The 14,526-nt window shown below is 39.6% G+C and overlaps 1 pseudogene; it reads right to left on the bottom strand.

Moving 5' to 3' along the window:
• Window positions 1-3,360: 3,360 nt before the first annotated feature.
• Window positions 3,361-14,123, bottom strand: LOC140319887 (lactase/phlorizin hydrolase-like; annotated as a pseudogene).
• Window positions 14,124-14,526: the final 403 nt, after the last annotated feature.

Here is a 14,526-nt window from a genome sequence, read left to right as displayed (position 1 = left end):
TCTGTCGAGTGTAAGTATGACCTTTGTGAGATAAAGGGGAACATAAATATGAAATGTTTTCGGATATCGGGGGTCTGACGGATTTCCTGCAAGAGCTCTGTCACTCCAGCGCTGCCATACTTTACGAGTGACCACTAATAGATACTTTGTTTAACTTAAGATATCTCCAGCTTGTTCTTGGGCTTCCAATGAAAGAATCGGGCTAACATGATAATGATGAAGTAGGGATAATGATAGATGTTCTTTGAGGATAAAGCAACAAGTAAATTAAGGAGAATACCCCAAGGGTCAGCGAGAGCAGGGGCGGAAGAGGACTCTTAGGCAGACTACATGGCAACCGACACTGGAACGAACATGACTATGAGGCGGAGATGTGACTCAGTGAAGGATAGAGAGTATAGCTGGAGAAAATAAAAGTGATAGGCTAGAGGGAAATAAGCTCCAGGTTTGTCCTGGCAGAAAGTAACATCAGTAAGTGGCCTTTAAATGCATCAGGGAAGAAAGAGATGTGTGGTAAAAGAAGGGAGTGTGGCCACATCGATCAGTTTTAAGAAGTCAATTGAGTAAGTCGGCTGAAGTCCAGCGGCAGGTAGAAAAAAACACAGTCTAAAGTATATCAATAACATAGCTATGGAGGTGGAGGATGGAGTTCTAAGAAGGGATGCAGCTGATACTGAGGTGAATAGGCCAGAGAAATATGGAGCAGAAAGCCAGAGTTAAGTGGCCTTGGGCAAATAGCAACAAAGAATGGGAGGTAGTCAATAAAGATTTGTCAGTAATATTAAGTAGGTTAGGAGTAAATGCAAGCGACAGACTAGAGAAGATGGGAGTTATAATTTACTCCTATGGTGTAGAATGATTTGGGGTGCAAGATAGAAAGAGGGAGAAGAAGAAATTTAAGAAAGCAGTGGAAAAGAGCTACAGAGGAAGAGAGGGAGGGAATTAATGTTTTGCAGGAAGAATTGAGAAGCAGGCTAGCAATTCTTAGAAGGGCTGAATAGAAGATAGAATATGTAAGGACTGCATTTTACAGGGACACGTTCAAGTTTGTTAAAGGGTTGTTTAACCAGGAAAAGGGAGGGCAGCTAAAAGCAACAAAGTCAGAGGTGGAAGAGTATCCAAAAAATACATATTCAGATCTTGAGCAGTGTAGAGTAGCAGGCCTTCCACCTGACATACCACTATTAGGAGAGATAGCTCATAACATGGATGTTAGACCCCCCAGGTGGAAAGAGGTTGAGGAGGTAGTCAGGCGTGCAAAGGCTTCATCGGCCCCAGGGCCAAATGGAGTCCCCTACTGGATATGTAAAAGTGCACCTGATATCTGAAAGATTTGTGGAGGCAATTAAGAATAGTTTGGAAGAAACAATTTATTCCTAGAGCATGGTGTAAGGCAGGAGGCGTTCTTATTCTAAAGGAGAGTCTCTCCGGATGATCTCTCTCCTAAATGTAGAGGGGAAGATTTTCTTTAGTGTAGTTGCACAGAGATTAGCTAGTTATTTAGAAAATAATAGTTTAATAGATACTACTGTGCAGAAGGCAGGAATACCAGGTTTCGCAGGGTGTTTAGAGCACACAAGCATGATTTGGCATCAGATTCACACAGCCAAGAGTCAAAAGAAAGACTTGCATGTTATAATTTTGGATTTAGTAAATGCATTTGGTTAAGTGCCACACAGACTTATTTGGAAATTGTTTGATTGTTTTAGAGTGCCTATAGTAGTTGTTAACTTAGTAAGAACATGTTTTCAGGATATTAGAATGTGCCTAAGTACAGCAGGTTTCACAACAGGTTGTCAGAGGCTAGAACTAGGTGTTATGACAGGGTGTACGATTTCCCGATTAACATTTACAATGGCGATGGAGATAATTATTAGAGCTTCCAAGTGGGTTGTAGGTGGAGAGAGACGTCAGGATGGCGTGTACCTTACACCAATTAGGGCCTCACTTGGCCCTTTTCCTTAAAGTGCACAGTTACTTCTTTACAAATAGAAGGTGTAGCACAGTTTACATCCCAGACTTTATGAAACAAAACTCACAGGAAGAAGGCTTGGACTTGACTGGTCCTGTACATCAACTATTATACTGATCTAAAAAAAACCATAACTTTTTGGGATTAACCAATATATTGACTCTAATTCACTAATCATGAAGACGAGGCCCTGTGGATGGCTGCATTTGCCTCAAACATGATGCACAACATCAGGCTATGTTTCATTTGGGCACTATGACCAATGAGCAGACGATGCACCTTGATGGAAAACCACGTAGACATCCCATCACTTCCTGGTTTTAAACACACTTCGTATGTTCTTTGTACAGGGAATAAAATAAAAGTGCCACTATAGCTGGTTCAACACATGAAAGTCCTCCCCCCAGCAAGCTGTGGTTAACATGATGAGCCATTGAGAACAGGATTTTTTTTATTAGTATTTCATTTAAACATTCAAATAATACACAAATGTCATCTCACAGTGCTTTAACATTATTCATTACAGTGCTGGTTTCTAATCATCATTTCCATGTAAGGAATTTGGTTTGTAATCATACTTGGAGAGAGATAAATTTTTACCCCCTGCAGGCATTTGCATTGATTAGCTATACAATAAATAAACAAGACAAGGTTTCATACACCTTGACTTGTTTCATCCACAAGGTTTCATACTTCTGCAAGTCACAGCCTGTCGGCTACATTGTGTGGTACAATGTCTTTGTTTTCGTTGTCCTGCAAGTGAAGCTAATACAATACGTAAACATATAATATTTCACGGTTCATACCTGACATCTGTCATAAACTGTGAATCCTCATGGAGAGAAGATGCAGAAATTTGGTTGCAAGTGAAATGATTAATTGAAATGACACAATAACAAATGAACATGGTGTTGTTTAGTATCATTGCAATAACAGGTAAATGAAACTGAATACAGGGCTTAACTAAAAAGCTTTTTTTTGCTTTCAAATTCTGAGACATCTTTAACATACAGTTCTAGTTAAAGGTATATTCCAGATGTTTTTTTTTTATTATTTTTTTATGTGGTTGTGTGAAGTACTTTTGAGTAGTAGTAGTAGTGTATTACCTGCCATAGACAGCATTTAGAACATTCACAGTTTGTAGAATCAGGGAGATTATCTATCAGCTACACAGAAAAGAGTGCCATGGTAACATTTTCCTCAATCTGGACCAAATAAAAATATTTCATGCCTGGTGTATCCTGCTACTGATGAGTTAAGTACATCAGGAGATGTCAGACTAGACTGGATCACTCACTGTTGGGAATTACTTTTGGAAAGACTTGAAAAATAGAAAGCATTTGTGAAGTTTTAGATGGAAACAATTGCGGGTCAGTGGCTCCATTCTGTTAGCTGTTAGCATGGCTCCTCTGCCAGAATTCATCCATGATTCTCCAAACTTTGAGTGCTCTGACCTCTGTTAACTGGTAAGTTAATACACAACTACTCATGAGAACTTGTCATAACCTCATAATTACACCAAAAATGAATTTATAGAAAAATATAATCCCTTTAAAAGGAATGACAAACAAATGTGCTAAAGGTTAAATTTAGACTTTTGGAGAATGCAGTTAAATGTTCATCTATTTATCTTGAGGAAACCACAATGCATTTTCAGTTACAATTTCCTCTCCATATTTACCATGTCAACATCCTTATTTCTCTTAGAACTTTTTTTCCTTACAAAGAACAAAACGGATAAACATATTACTCCAAACACTGCAGCAATCAACAGAGCAAATGTGGTGGTAAGCCCAGTCTCTGCGTCACTGATAGAGAGCTTCATACCCAGGAACTTCACAGCGTTGTCTGTGACCGGTGTGCTCGTTGCTGCACTTGTTGCTGCGCTTGTTGCTGTGCTTGTTGCTGCAGAAAGAAAACGCAGAGACATGCGCCATAGCGGTCTTATTGATTGTGTTAAAATCCAAATGACTTATTTCACACTGTATTTTGAACAGTTTGTGAATAAAAAAGGTATTTGCTTCCTTGCAAAGCTTTTATAGCAATATTGCACTTTTCTTAGAACGTAGATGGCATCAGCAGATAACAGATAACTTAGCTTAACACAAACTCTGGAGACAAGAGGAAACTGCTTGCTGGGCCTATGACTCACTTGTTAACACTCTTCAACTTCCAATAGTCAGTTTATTATAAGAGAGGTTGCATATCAATCTCACAATAACCGCGAGACTCAAAGTAGTCAAGTCGGCTTTCAGGTTCTTGACCTTATTAGTGCAATTAAGTTGTATTAACATACAACAAAACTTATTAATTAATGAGCTTCAGATGCACTCGTTGTCAGATTTTTCAACCTCTCAAGCAGTTCTTGAGTCAAAACAAGTATGTGAGCCACATTGAATAAGTTTACCTGCAGGATCGGGGTTCAAGCAGTCATGGGGTCCTAAAGCAGGGTCAGGGAATCCGTTGCAGCTGATGATGCTGTTGTAGAAGGACACAGAATTCTTGGCCACTCGAGGCAGATTGGGGTCAGAATGATTGACATAAAAAAGGCCAAATCTCTCTGAATAGCCAACAGCCCACTCCAGGTTGTCCATCAGTGACCAAGCTGTGTAGCCACGGATGTCCACACCATCTAGCAAGTAAGCTGGAAAAACAAAATAACTCTTTTAGAAATGAAAATACACTGAATCAATTATTGTTTTTTTTTGTTTCTTGGTTTGATTTTTTTTAGAAAGTGAAGAATTGACAAAAAACGTTAAACTTTATGTTTACTTTATGTTTTCCTGAATGTCCTGCTCTTAAATGCTTTATTATTTTTGATGAAATTGCTTTAATACCTTTCAACACCTGGTTGATATAGTGTTTATAGTAGTAAATTCTGTGAGGATCATTCAGATCAACAGGTCCCCGTTCTGAGACACCATTCTCAGTGATGATGATTGGGGGATTTCCAAACTCCTCTTTAATGAATCTCAGTAATCTGCGAAGGCCAAAAGGTGTCATTCTCAGCCACGAAGAGCCCGTTTCCAACCAGGTGCGATCTGAAATTACCACAGCACCCCTGTGAAAAAGTGGAGATTTTAAACTCAAATATTTCATACCACAAAGAAGGATTTTTTTTCAGAGAATACCATTAATATATAGGTTCTAAATTTACTGGGCAAGTTTTCTGACTTTAGAATGGAATTAAAAAAAAATACCGCTTTCCCCAAAGATGGCATTTGCTTACTTGTCTGCTTCAAGATGTTGATTGTTTCCATGGTCCACATTGAATGCCAGAACAGAGCAGTAATGATTGAGTCCAAAATAATCATAGGTCCCATTAATTCGCTTGATCTCCTCAGGTGTAAACTCAGGAAGCCTGCAGTGTTTAAAGTGCAAATTAAGAAACAATGGACTTATGGAAATGGAAGTGCAAAGCAGCATAAACCATTTGTGCAAAATTAAAAAGTATCTGCACAGAGATCATCAAGAGGAATACAGACAATCATTAGTTTACTAACTACTGTGTCTATATGTTTCCATTGAATCTCTTATGTGACTCACAATATTCTCCTTTTATGTTTTAATGTTAATACCTGGACTTTGGTAAACCACCAGCAAGACTGCGCTCTCGAATGATTCTCTTAAACATTTCATTGTAATCTCCATTAAATATTGGATGGGCAAACCAGCCGAGATACCACTGCACACAGAGAGAGACACAGCAGCCATCAGTGAAAATAGTGCAACATGTTTCGTGCAAAACGTATGAGGATTTGGCATACCTGCACAACACGTCGCGCAGCATCTACATCCTCCTGCTTATTGGGGTTTCTGGGTTCTGCCCAGTCAGAGTTGACAGTGATGGAGATCATTCCATTCTGTTTAGCTCGATACTTGTCATTGTACACATGATAGGCCTCAGCGTGAGATTTGATAATGTTGTGACCGGCAATGTAGGGATGAAGGTCAGGCCGTGATGAATCTCCTGCAATCATACAGAGTGAATGATCTTTTTTAGTTGTATGTTATTATCCGATTGGGCTCAGAAATCACATTGACAAAAATCTATATTTACATTTTGGTTGTAAACACTCCTCACTGAAACAAATTTAAATCCTTATCCTGGCCACAATTTTCATTTCCTTGACAGTGTCCTACCTGGGGCGTGGGCTCCAGTCACATGACCTAGCACTGTTATTATGTATGGTTCATTAAAGGTGATCCAAAGTTTTACTCTGTCACCAAGGCTGCCAAAGATTACGTCAGCATAATCCCTGAATCTGGCCACAATAGTCTCATTGAGCCAGCCCCCAGTTTCTTGAAGAGCTTGTGGAAGGTCCCAGTGGTACAGAGTAACCTGACAAAAATGAAATAAAAATAAAAGGTTTACACAATTTACCAACTTTCCATTCTAGATATTATTTAAGAAACTAAACAGAATTAGACTTACTTGAGGCTGGATGTTTACAGCAACCAGTGCATCCACCAATCTGTTATAGTAGTTGAGTCCAGCCTCATTAATGTGACTAGTGGTACCATCAGGAAGTACCCTCGCCCAGGATATGGAGAAACGGTAATGGGACACCTTGAGCTGCTTCAATATAGCAATATCCTCTTCTAATTTATTATAACTGTCACAGGCAATGTCTCCAGTGTCATGATTTAACAGCTTATTAGGCGTGTGGGAGAACTGATCCCAGATATTGAGACCTTTGCCATCTGCTCTCCATGCTCCTTCAACCTAAAAAATGTAAATGAAAACAATGCATTTGTACAATTCTCTAATAGCTTAATGAAGACGTATCAACCAAACACTTACCTGATATGATGCTGTTGCACTACTCCAAATGAAATCCTTTGGAAACTGTCCATAAATCATCTTCTCATCATATGTTTCAGGGAAGCCATTATCCTTCATGATTTGGTGGTAGACATGAGCCGAATACCTGGGCGTTCTTGGCCGATTTGGGTTGTTGAAATCCACTTGGTGCAGCCCAAACCCAAACCCAGATCTGTAGCCATATAACCACTCAAAAGAATCCATTAGAGATGTCGCTATGTAGCCTTTCAGCCTCACTCCATCAAGTTCATAAGCTGTTATTAAATACAAAAATACAAATAAGTGGTCAAGGCGAAAAACAATCACAAGTGAACCTCACAGTGAACTGTGAACTTGAAAATGTAATATCTCAAATCTGTTTATATCAGTGTACCTTTTAAAGCCTCATCAATATAGGTCTTGTAATGAAATACTCTGTCGGTATCATACATTACAGCCGCCCCATTCTCAGTGATGTAAATGTCTGGATCTCCATATTCCTCCTTGATCCAGTTGAGGAGTCTTCTCATGCCCCATGATACAGCTCTCTGGTTTGGGAGGGATGTAGTAGGTAATTCAATCAGTTCCTCTTCTAAAAAGTCCCAATCATGTTGATAGGACTCAGGGGAAAGCAGGCCCGTAATATGACTAACTATCTTTGTGGTGTGGTGATTGAGACAGAACACGTCAGCAGTTCCCTTGATGAAGTTCTTTTCCTCTTCAGTGAAGGATGGGAGTCTTGAGTCTGACTGACCTTGAAGTTCACATTTTTTGGCGAACTTGCCATTTCATTGCATCAGGGTAGTCGCCGTTCTTGAAAATAGGGTGTGCAAACCAACCCAGTTGGAACTGCAGCGCACGGTCGGCAGCCACAATGTCACGGGGAACATTGACATCTTTAGGTTCAGCCCAGTCAGCATTGAGAGCAATGGATACTAGACCACTTTGGGAGCTGCGATACTTGTCATCATAAGTATGGTAGGCCGTGGCGTGAGCTTTAATTAGGTTGTGTGCAACTTTGTAAGGCGCAGTTCCTGGATTCATAACATTTGGCGGGATCTGTCCAAGTCCATATCCTAACCATGCAATTGTATGTGGCTGATTGAAAGTAATCCAGAATTTGACTCTGTTGCCAAATGTGGCAAAACAGAAATCACAAAAGTCATTAAAGATGTCAATCATCTGTACATTGTCCCAGCCACCAAGGTCTTGCAAAGCTTGAGGAAGGTCCCAGTGATAAAGTGTCACCATGGGGGTGATATTATGTGCCAAGAGGCCATCAATAAGTTTGTTATAATAGTCAACACCTTTCTGGTTCAGGGAGGTACGCCGGCCATCAGGAAAGATCCTGGACCAAGACAAAGAGAATCTGTATGACTTTACTCTCAGCGCACGCAGCATGTAGAAGTCTTCCTCGAGTCTGTTGTAACTGTCACAAGCTACATTTCCAGTAGCATTATCAGGAGTATTGCCGGGTTTCTGAGTGAATGTATCCCAGACACTGGGTCCCTTTCCATCAGCATTCCAGCCACCTTCAATCTGGTAAGCCGAAGATGAAACTCCCCAGCTGAAGTCTTGTGGAAAAGTACCATAGTGATACATTTGTGTGTCAAATTTTGACTGACGAGAGAATTTTTCCCAGACGACCTTTGATTTAGATGGAACCTCTGAGGGTGGCAGAGTGATGGAACGGCGAGTAAATGGTATTTCTAAGCCTTTAAGACCATTGTGTTTGCTTGATCCAAAACCATTTTGCTTGATAACCTGAGAGAAGAAGTATGCAGATTGCTTTGGGGTTCTCGGTCTGCCTGGATCTTCGAAGTTAACATGGTGAAGACCAAATCTTTGACTGTAGCCTTGGTTTCCTTCAAATCCATCCATGAGTGACTGCACCGTGAATCGCCGCACATCCACTCCATCCATGGTTATGGCTAGAGAATGGATTCATAAAAGAATGCATCAAATTGTGAATTCTTTCCAGTCTGTGGTCTCTTATCAAAGAAATAACAAACACTGACCTTGCAGGGTTTCACTGATGTAACCCCTCATGTACTCCACTCTACTGGTGTCGTTGAGGGTGTCCTCACTGTACTCTGTTGGCATCCCATTCCCAGTTATGTAGATAGGCACTTTTGTAGTATTCAAGTATTCTGTTGAAATGTACTTTAGAAGAGAACGAAGGCCCCAAGGCACCGAATAAATCCAGTCAGAGGCTGTAGAAGGCCAGGTGGGGTCCACATGGGCCTGGAAGTCTCCCACTTCCACAGGACCAGGGTTGCACCCACCTTTACTGCTGTTAACTAAACGGGAAGTATAATGATTTAAACCAAAAAAGTCAGCAGTTCCTTGTATCCGCTTGCTCTCCTCAGCAGTAAAAGCTGGAAGTACTGCTGGCACAGAACTGGGACACTCATTTTTTTTCTTCTCAATCTGAGTTTTAAGTGAAGCAGGATAATCTCCATTTACAAATATAGGATGAGCAAACCACCCTAGCATTAACTGTAGGTAGCGATCTGCAGCGGCCACATCTTCAGGTCTGGATTTGTTCATGGGCTCAGCCCAGTCAGAGTTTAATGCAATGCCCACTTTTCCTCCCTGTGTGTTCCTGTACTTGTCATTGTAGACATGCCAAGCCTCTGCATGGGACTTGAGTATATTGTGAGTGACCTGAAAAGGTATAAACAAATGATAAGTTAAATGCCCCGGGGCAACAATTAAACACTGTTTAATTATTAGCCGATGATAACATGACTTTCACCTGAAAGGAAGCAACTGCGTAATCCTTTACTCCAGGGGGGTGCTCCCCAGTGCCATACCCAGCATGGCTCACAACCCAGGGGCTACTGAATGTGTTCCAGGTCTTGACCCTGTCTCCAAACCTGGAGAAGCAGAAGTCTGCATAGTCCTTGAAAGCTTCAACAATTGCAGAGTTAGTCCATCCACCACTGTCCTGGAGGGCCTGGGGCAGATCCCAGTGGTAGAGAGTAGCAACAGGTTGTATACCATATTCAATGAGAGCATTGATCAGTTTGTCATAGTATAGAGCCCCTTGCTCTAATTGGCTTCCTCTGTGGCCTGTGGGGAAAATACGGGCCCAGGAGATGGAAAACTGGTAAGTTTTGACTTGCAGACCTCGCAGGAGGTAAAGATCATATACCACCTTATTGTAACTATCACAAGCTAGGTCAGCTGTCTGATTTTCAAAGGCTAGGCCATCATGACCAAAGCGATCCCAAATGGTCTCTCCTTTCCCGCCCTCTAACCAGCCGCCTTCAACCTTGAAAGACTCTGTAGAGGTAGCCCACTGGAAGTCAGAAGGGAATGATTCAGCGAGGACAAGGTCTCGTTCTTCTGTGGTTTGGGCCTCAAACTTCTGCCCGATCTTCTGATAACTATTGCTGAAGCCTGTTATCCTTTTGAAATTTGGAATACCTGAACTTTTGAAAAACAGAACAGTGAACATAGATGGATTAAAAACGGCTATAAGCATGAATATATTAATGTTTATATTCATACATACATGTATATATATATTGATATATGACAATCTTACCTGGCTGGAGCATCCTGCACATCCAGCTTGCTTAACACGTCCTTCATGTCACATCCCATGATATTCAAGCCGTTGTCCTTAAGGACTAAATGTTCAAGACAGATTCAGTATTTAATTGCTGCAGAATGATATCTGGAAATATCTACATACAAAATATAATGCCAATACTATGTTTTATTTAAAGCATAAGCCTGAAAGACATCCACTTTAATCTTCACCTAAAACATCATATTCAAAAAGTCATTCTCACACTTCAGCTCTAATATCTGTTTGAATAATATCTTTTTAGTACCAAGCAACTCCAAAGGCTGTTGTCTATCTTGCACCTGAGTTTCTTTGTGAAACTTTACTGGTCAGTACAAGAATAATTTACTCTGTTAACCTCCAACATTTCCAAAAATCTTATTTTTTGTCCGTATCATACTGTATAATTTGCAATATTGCAGTTCACAACTTAATTGACAATCATAATGTTCGGATACTTCTTGTTTTCTTCATATGTTATAATGACTCTAATTAGTGTCATGGACATAATCAAGAGTTTTAGCTGTGGACAATATTTGGTGGTTATTATACCACGAGAGCCACATTTACCATTAAGGAAACAAAAATTTTCTTTAATCTAAAGTCTTCAGGAATAGCTCCCCAGCCGTCTTGAAGAACATTTCAAACCTTCTCTTTGCATTTTGGCAGCCTTTTGTTAAATTCTCAGAAAAGATGATGTCGCAATGCTTTAATAATGTTCAGGTCTGGGTTATGCTGTTACTAGAAGTAGCAGCACTTCCAGTTTCTGTGTTCCTTGTTTTCTTGGTATTCATTACTAATGAAAACTATCATGTAAGGAAAGTTATATCAGAATGTTCAGGTCTGGGTTATGGGAAAGATTCATTCATCACTCTGTAAGGCTATTGCCAATGATTTCCATTCAAGTTCTTGTCTCCTGAATTTCAGAGACCAGAATGGGAGGCAGAACCTTTACCTTTTAGGCTCCTCTCCATTGGAAACAGCTCCCAATTGGATCTGCCACCCTCAGAGGTTCCAATTCCAGCTCCCTTTCTGCTTTTAAGACTAAGCTGAAAACGTACCTCTTTGAAAGGGCTTTTACTGCCTTTTTATTTAGGTTTGAATTCTGACTTTTGGTCTTTTAACTGTTAATAACAATATTCTATTGCTATTTGTAAAATATTCTAAAGAAGGTTGAAAATAGTTTAATATTTACTCTCTGTTTTACTTGTTTTTGTTCCTTATTCATTCATTTATTTAATTTCATCTTGGTTGCTCTTAAAATACTTGAAAAGCTTTGTACTGAGGTGTGTTTCAAGACTTTTGCTCAGTGATGTAACTAGAAGTAGCAGCACTGCCAGTTTCTGTGTTCCTTGTTTTCTTGGTATTCATTACGAACTAAAACTATCATGTAAGGAAAGTTATATCAGAGAGTAAAGAAATGTGAAATTGCACTCACCATGGAGTAAATCTCCAAGAACCTGGTGATTGTGAGAACAATCATGAACATTCATCTTGTAGATCAGGACAGGCAAGTTCCCAGTGGATATCTACAATATAACATAATATGCATGTGACTGCAGTGTGGTGGGCGTGTGAAACATAAAGTTGAATGTTACAATTAATAATCATAATAACTGAAATATTTACAGTACCTGTAAGCTCCTCAGCTCCTGTGCCAAGTTTGATGAGGCACAGTTGTATTCAATGTGCACTGACAAGAAGTCCAACTGTTCAGAACAACAGATACAATACAGAATGTTATCAGACTCTTTCTTTTCTTTTTATTTGTTAGGGGCATCCCGTTTTCAATAAGTAGAGCAAATACAATCCTATCAAGCTATTTCAGTATTCCTTTCTTTTACCAACACTGTAGATTATTTGTAGATTTTTGCTTCTACTAAAAAAGTCACTGTATAGCTTTAAACGTCAGAGGAAAGCTCATTCAGAAATGTCTAACATATATTTTGGATAAGTTTTTGAAAACATGTTAAAAGACTGATGACTATTTTGTTTTGAATTGCTGAGCTGAATTTATTATTCTGTTTGGTGTTTTTAGGTGGGTCTGTAAGTAGTTCTCCATGATGTAGTGGACTGATCATAAAGGCAAGCTTAAAACTTTACTCTGGCCTTAAAACTTAAAACTAAACATAAGACTGCTCCATTGGACGAACCTCAGAGTAGCCAACAATGTCCTCTGATGGTGGATCTAACAACAAGCTAGCTAACTGTTCCGTTTTCATCACAGAATTATATGTTCCTGGTGTGTCAGAATTAGCTGAACTTGTGCTGTTCATGCTTCTCATGAAATATGGTTTGTTTCTCAAACAAACCATTTTTATCTCTGCTTTGTTCTGGCTTTAAAATAAAATAACTTAGACGAAAAGAACAATCTGACAACATACTTCTACACAAAAATTCTGTATCCAGAACCAGATTTGGATCAATGTAAAAGTTAATCACCTCTTATTTCACATCTGCCAAAATGTTTAACTTTCTTGGTGTAGATTAGGAACAGATTTGGCAAATTTGCTCTTGAATACATTGCCGAAAGCAAATAACCCAGCATTTCTATTGTGAGCCATTGCTTTCAGAATTGTTTTTCTCATGTTAGACATAACAGATTTCACTGGCATCTAAACATAAATAATGAAAGTAGCAGCTGATGCTTACACTTGTTGAAGCTTTAATGTGGGAAAGTGTTGCAGCATCTGTTGCTTTCAGCCCCAGTGATAGACGTCTCCCTGGAAATACAAAGGAATGACAGATACTTTTACATGACATCATTTCAGAAATGTGCTTATAATCTAATATCAAACCTGACTGCTTTGAAAAAAATATTAGTATGGGTTTACCTGTGCAGTTCAATATATGCAATATTACCATACTAATATCACATGGATTCATTATTGAAAAAGGCAATGATGACATATATGTGTAGTCTGTGCGATACACATAATGGTGAAGGATTTCACTATCAATTTGCTATGAATTTAATTTTAAAGGAGATATTAAAAATCTCACATAAAGGCAATATATTTAACAGCTTAATATTCAAACAATGCTTTTGATACCTGATAATAACAATACAGGTTCTATCCAACAGTTTAAAAGTACAAACAAATGCTTCATGACAACATCAGATGATCAATTACTTGATTTAGCTCACCTTTTCCTGGAAAGTGTTGATGGTATATCTGATGAATGTTCCTGTTGAGCTTAAGGATATTTTGCAGAGGAGTGGGAGCATTAGCTGCCTGCCCATCATGCCAAACTTCATCCAAGTCACTCAGTGTCACCCATGAGTGTGCCAGTCCTCCAAATTCCTGGAAGGCAAACTCAGCATACTGCTGAAAGGCTTCTAACAGCCCCTGGCTCTCCCAGCCTCCAAACCTTGATCTCAGAGATTGTGGAACTGTTGATCCATGAAGGATGACTAGAGGCTGAAGGCCCACATCCAGCAGCTGCTGCAGCAGGATCTGATAACATTTGACCACAGCTTGCTGTGGCTGGCTGGGGTGGCCTACGGGGAGGAGTTGAGCCCATGATAGAGGAACTTTGAAGTGAGTCACCCCGATACTCTGGAGATGCTCAAAGTACAGTTTAGAACCAGCAGGTATGGGACGACTGCAGTCAAAGGCATCATTTCCCCCCATATCAGAGTGTTTGACCAACTGCTCTGTCAGAGGACCTTCAAGAAGCATAAAGTCCTCCTGTCCATTCACCCCGCTCCAACCACCACTGTACAGACACAGAATGTGCAGACACACAGTCCACAACAGTTTCTTCATTGTGGCATGTAAAAGCATGCACTGATGTTTTCCACTGGCTGCGAAGCTTTTTAAAGCGATGATGTTCAGCTCTCATAAAACTGTTACGCAAAAAAGATCAATATCACATCTGTTTATTGAAGGTTAAACAGTTTTACTGCAGCTGTGTGGTATGATTATAAACACTCTGGCCTCATGAAAGTTACAACTGCATCTCTATCTTATACTTAGATCTGAAGAACTTGGAATGTGCTGTGTCAGTTTTACCCGAAGGGAAAAAAAACCTTTTACAATTGTGTTTACACTTGTCTCCCTGCAGCTGTATTTTTCCTCATCATTTCAAGATCAACTGAAGTATGTAAATGAAGTATGTCACACAAATGAAAAATACAATTTCTACTAAAATTATATTAATTACAGAACT

Source organism: Leuresthes tenuis, unplaced genomic scaffold (assembly GCF_036924035.1).
Source record: "Leuresthes tenuis unplaced genomic scaffold, fLeuTen1.0.hap1 SCAF_12, whole genome shotgun sequence".
Taxonomy (NCBI): Eukaryota; Metazoa; Chordata; class Actinopteri; order Atheriniformes; family Atherinopsidae; genus Leuresthes; species Leuresthes tenuis.
Note: the sequence above shows the minus strand (reverse complement) of the source record. Positions and strands in the feature narration are given on the sequence as shown.